This window comes from Lepidochelys kempii, chromosome 20 (genome assembly GCF_965140285.1).
Source record: "Lepidochelys kempii isolate rLepKem1 chromosome 20, rLepKem1.hap1, whole genome shotgun sequence".
Taxonomy (NCBI): Eukaryota; Metazoa; Chordata; order Testudines; family Cheloniidae; genus Lepidochelys; species Lepidochelys kempii.
In genome coordinates, this window is record NC_136399.1 from 2,886,623 (window position 1) to 2,892,692 (window position 6,070).

Consider the following 6,070-nt stretch of genomic DNA (forward strand, 5'->3'; position numbering starts at 1 on the left):
GAGTAAAGCGCGTGGGGCGTGCAAGGATGAGCGTGCCTGGGCAAGGGCTGTGTGTGTGTGCGTGCTGGGAGAGGTGAGTGTGCAAGGGGAGATGAGCGTGCAAGGAGAACGGTGGTGTGTGTGCAAGGTTTTTTTACTAGGAAAGATGACCGTGCAAGGGGTATGTGCTGTGATAGGCAATTGTACAAGAGGAGATGAGTGTGCAAGTGTTGTGTCCTAGGAGATGTGTGTGTGCCAGGAGATATGTGTGTGCAATGAGGAGGATGTGAGTGCAAGGGGTTTGACTGTGAAAGGAGAATGTGCTGGGGGAGATAAGTGTGCGAGGAGAGTTTGCCAGGAGGGGTAAGGTTTACACCTGCGGGAATTCTGCACCAAAAAAAATTAAAATGCAGGGCACAATAGTTTACAATTCTGCATATTTTATTTATCAATAAATAAATGTGGAGCCTCCCGTGTGGCAGTGGTAGGTAAGTGTGCAAGAGGAGATGAGTGTGCAAGGAGAATGGTCACTGGCTGCACAGAGGTGGCAAATCAACCTATAGTCCCCCCCCCACACACACACATAGACTCAGTGGTGAGGCTGCACCTGGCCTTGACACCCCCCACGAGGCCCTGCCCCTCTGTGCCAGGTGCACCAAGATAGCAAAGGAGAGGGACAGAGTCTTGCACACAAGCCCAGCCCTGGCCCCTGATCTAGGTGTGGGGCAGGCAGGCTCAGCCCAGCAAGATCCAAGTGTGGAGGGGCTTAGTGTGGGGGGATCCAGGCGTGGGGTGAGAGGGTTCTGGGTGAGGCAATTTGTGTGCAGGCAGCTCTTTGGGGGGTCCGGGCGCGGGGGAGATCTGGATGCACAGGGGCTCATTAGAGGGTTCCAGGTGCAAGAGGAATGGGACTCTGCGGAGGGGTCCAAGTGAAGGTGTTTGGAGCTCAGCGGGGGGGGGAGGTCTGGGTGTGAAGGGCTCAGCGCAGGGGGGGTGTCTGGGTGTGGAGGGCTCAGTGGGAGGCGTCCAGGTGTTGTGAGACTCGGGCTTGGTGTGGTGGAAATCTGGATGCAGTTGGTTGGGCCTCAGTGGGGTGTGGGTTCAGTTATGGGAGACTCATTGGGGTGATCCAGATGCAGGGGGCGGGACTCAGCGGTGGGGTCTGGGCGCAGAGGGACTCTGGACGGGGCGAGGATCAGTGAGGTGAGGGTTCGGGTGCAGGGGGCTCAGTGGGGAGTTCTGGGTGTGGGGAATCTGGGTACGGGGGGGTCTGGATGCATGAGGGCTGGGCAGACAGGGTGCACTCCCTGTATGGTGACCTCTCCCCCCGCAACTGAGGAGCGATGTGGGCAGGAAGCAGATGCAGGGGTTGGAGCTTCCTGTAGCCGGGGGAGGTTTCTGGGGGTGGGTCTGACCCGGCCCGACCACTCGTTGCAGGGGAAGAAGAAGTCCCGTTCACCCCCGGCCTAGCCAGGACTAGCAGCTGAGACCAGCACAGGATAGGAGCCACCAGCAGGGGTGTCCCCATCCCTGCCCCCCTGCAGTGATTTACCTCTGTGCTAGCTGCTCCGGGCACCCAAAATGTTGCACTCACTCTGCTGGGGAGGGGCACATGACCGTTCTTGCGGCTTCCCTTTGCATCCCCGTCAGAAAGGCACTTTTCTGCGGAGAAGCAAAGCAATCTGCAGGGGGACATGAATTCTGCGTGTGCACAGTGGCACAGAATTCCCAAAGGAGTAACCCAGTAGCTATCTATGGTATTTATCTGGCCCCCCACCACTACCCATAGTATCTTTAAAGCATTGGTCATTGCAAATGCCCCTGTAAAGTGGGGCAGGGCTGTTATCCCAGATGTGAAATTGAGGCACAGAGATGCTAAGGCCCAGATTGCCCAAGGTATTTAGGCACCTAACTTCCATTTTGCTGGTGCAAAATCCAGAGGGAAGGTGATGGGAGGAGAGGGGGCAGCTGGACTCCTATAGCCCGGGGTGTGGCTTGACCAGTGCAGGGGGGGCGGGTGTCATTCTTTCCACACGGCACTTTTATTCCCTGTTTTGTTTTGTTTTTTCAGTTCATTCTTTTTTATTTGAAAAGGAAACTGAACAAACACAAGCCCCGCTGGCAGGAAGCCGAGCTCAGAGCATTCCCGGTGCTGCCCCTTCTGGCTCAGGGAGCTTGGCCGGTGTTGGGGTGGGTGGGCAGGGATGCCCTGGGATGAAATGCGGTGCTATGGCTTTAAGGGATCAGACCACTGCATGCACATGGGTCTAAACGGAGCCCAGTAGTCCCCTTGCTCTCTCCCCCCCCACAAAGCCATGCTGAGGGGGGAGAGGGCCAGGGGCAAGTCCTTCAGCGTGTCACTCACGCCAGCCCGCCTCCCCGTGTGTAACTCTCCCCCCCCCCCCCCCATGCTTTATGCCTGGGCCCGATTCTCACCCTGCCCTGCCCCTTGTGTCGATCTCTGGACCCATGCAAAATTGGGCGTGCAAAACTGTCGCATGCCCATTTGGAGCCGGTTGGGGATGCACTGGGACCTGGGGGCTGGCATGGAAAGGGTTAATGGAGGGGGTGGTTTCTGCGAGACCCCTTAGCAGGGACCCCAGCTCCAGCAGTCTGCAGGACAATCTGCCTGGGGCTTGTGGCCCTGGAGGTGGGGTCTAGTGTCAAGCCCAGCATCCCCACCCCCACCACCCAGTCTTGTGCAGGGAGGGAGCAGCTGCAGCCCTATGGGGCTCCCCCCCCCAGCCATGCTATTGTTGCAGCCCCAATTCCAGAGCACCAGGTACAGACGCTACCGGCTGCCCTAACTCCTGCAGGGGCTGACTGACCGAGGAGACCTGTTTCTGCCCCGGATTCGCTCAGTGGAGCTACTCCAGATGCACACTGGTAAAAGCAGGATCCGGCCCTATCTCTGCTAGGATCCACAGCCCCTTTCCCTCAGGCCAGGCCAGGCCTTGGAGAGACCTGAGTCCCGACTGGCATTGAAAACAAAACTACAACTCATTCCAGCCTCGCAATGGACAGGGCCGTTCTAGGGTCAGCGTTTTAAAGGCAGCTGCGCCCATTTGCCCCGAGTGTGGATTCAAGGCCCCTGGCTCCTCATTGACCCAGCCCCGTGACCCAGCGCGAAGCATCCAATCCGGCCTAGGAACGGCCACACTGGGGCAGAGCAATGCTCCATCCAGTCCAGTGTCCTGCCTCTGCCCGTGGCCGGTGCCAGCCGCTTCAGCGGGCGTGAACAGAACAGGGCAATTTTGACTGATCCATCCCTCGTCAGCCAGTCCCAGCTTCTGGCAGTCCGAGCTGATACCCGAAACATATGGGCTTGTGTCCCTGATGTTCTTGGCTCATAGCCACTGATGTATCATTCCTCCGCGAACATTTGTAAGTGCCCCACAAGACACAGGCCTCGGGCAGGGTGGCACCTGGCAGCCGGAGGGAACCCCCAGGTCTTTGTCTCTGTCCAGCTGCCTCACTAAGGAATCCCAGCGGCGCCCTGTCTCGTCTCTGCCACTAAGGGGCGCTGCAGCCATGGTTCCAGGGGCAGGTGGGGTTTGGGCGCCTCAGGAGGGCATTAGAGCCAGCAGGACCCCAGGGCGGGGTGAAAGCCACGCCCGGTAAGACAAAGCACAGGAGATGCAGGCAGAGGGGCGGGTGCCCATGGAGAGCGAGCGGGGCTGGGCGTGGGAAGACGGAGATATACGAAGCACGCGAGAAACCAGCTCATCCAGCCCATGCTGAGGCAGGGCCCAGTGACCCTAGAGACCTGCCCTGACAGGTGCGTGTCCCACCTGTGCTTAAAAGCCTCCAGTGACGGGGATTCCCCAGCCTCCCTGCAAGCCGGTTCCAGAGAGTTGGAAAACTTTTCCTACTATCTGCCCTAAATCGCCCGTGCTGCAGATTGAGCCCCTTGCTTCTTGTCCTGCCTTTGGCGGACATGGAGATCCCCAGGCTCGGCAGAACAGTCCTGAAAAAAACGTACCAGCTCCCACCTCGGTGGACTTTTCTCAAGATCAAACCCGGAGTTTTAACCTTTCCTTGTAGATCTGGGTTTCTAACCCTTGGCTCAGTTTTGCTGCTCTCCCTGGACTCACTCTAGTTTGTCCACAGCCGAGGCTCCTGTTAACACACCCGAGTGACAATCGCCTTTTCCGCAGCGGCATCCCGCCGCTGGCTCACCTTCGACCTGTGACCCCCACGCCCGTCCAGCCGCCAAGTCCCCTTTCATAGCAGTGCGTTCGATTTCTCCTCCTTTGCCCTTGTCTTCGTGGAATTTCATCTTGTTCTCAGCCCAGTCCTCCGACGTCTCGAGCTCAGTTTGAATTGCAGCCCCAGCCTTGCCGCCCCCCCGCCCCCAGCTTGGAGTTGTCGGCAGATTTGATAAGCACACTCTCTGCCCCATTATCCAAGCCGTTCATGAAAATATTGACAAGGACCGGAGCCAGGACTGGCCCCAGCGGGACCCCCTAGCTGCGCCCCCCAGCGAACCATTGATGTCTACTCTCTGGGGCCTGTCTGTCTTTTGTCTGGTAGTTTCATGTTGACCACTGCTCCCTAGGCTGCTCACGAGAATGTCACATGGGACTGCGTCAAAAGCTTTACTCCAGACAAGATATATCACATCTGCTGCTTCCCCCCACCCACTCAGCCTGTCGCTACGACTGTTTGGGCTCCTTGTACCGTCGCTCCTGCAGGTTTCCTACAGCGTGCAGAGCTGGAGTAAGGGGTGGCGGCTGGGGGAATCAGCGGGGCTGGGACACAGGGCCCCCAAAAGGTCTGTTTGCTCAAGGGGGCTGTGGGCAGCGTGGGGAGGGGCAGAGCTAGCAGGCCTCCTCGGTGTCAGGGTTTTACGAACACACACCCTGTGAGGTAGGGACGTAGCCTTAATCTCCAGTTACTGATCGGGGAAACTGAGGCATCGAAAGGGCGCTGGCCAGGCCCACCGTGAGATAGCAGCACAGCTGGGAACAGAACCCAAACTGTTCACACAGCGGAACACTTAAAGGGAAGTGCATGCTTTTCACGCCACTTCTGGCAGGCCAGGGTCTGAGCCCCCTTCCCTCCCTGCTGGCAGGGACTAAGCCCACCTCCTCCCACAGCATCGTCCCCATTTAACAGGCAGGGACAGTGACTGGGGGGTGGCAAAGTGACTGGCCCAAGGCTGCAGAACGGAATTGGGGCAGAGCTGGGGTTCGGCCTCCACAGATCCCGGCTCCAAGCTCAGTTTGAAGGCTCCTCCCGACACACTGCTGAACAAAGGTTCCCAACCCAACCCGGGGAGGCCGGGCAGTGTTCTTATCCCCATTGACAGAGGGGGAAACTGAGGCACAGGAGGGGCCTGACTCACTCAAGGGCAACAAGAGAGCTGGGCATAGAACTCAGGAGTCCTGACTCCCAGCCCCCCCCTGCTGTAACCACTAGATCCCACTCCCTTGCCAGAACCAGGGAGAGAACTCCCAGCTCCCACCCCACATTAACCCAGTAGACCTCAATCCCCTTACTCAGTTGGGAATAGAACCCAGGAATCCTGACACCCAGCCCCCCCGCTCTAACCGCTAGATTATACTGCCTCCAAAGAGGGTTTTTTTTTGTGGGGGTGGAGAATTAAATTCACTGACAGGATTGACACACCGGAGGGGGGCAAGTAAGGGAAACGGGGGGGGGGGCATAGATCTAGTTTAACCCTTTCCTTCCCCCTCCCCTGGTCGCACACACAAAAGCACCCACACATGGGGGCAGTTCTGGACACTGGGGGCAGTTCCATGGGGGGGGGCATCCCCAGCACCAAGTACAATTATTTCCAAGGTTTTATCACAGCAAAAAAAAAAAAAAAAAAGAGAATTAAATTAAAAAAACAACAACAACAAAGAGATACCAGACCCCCTCCCTGCTGCCCGCCCCCTGGGTCCCCCGGACCCCCCTTGCCGTCCGTGAGCGAGCGCAGCACATTCGGTCCCTTCCATCTCCCCTCCGCTGTGATTCCTACCGGCCAGTCAGAACTACAGTCCGGATACTGGGCCAGGCTTTGCCGCCGGTTCCGTCCCCGCCCCGGGGGCGCGGCGTGTCTGGGGGGCGCTGCCCGGGCTCCTCT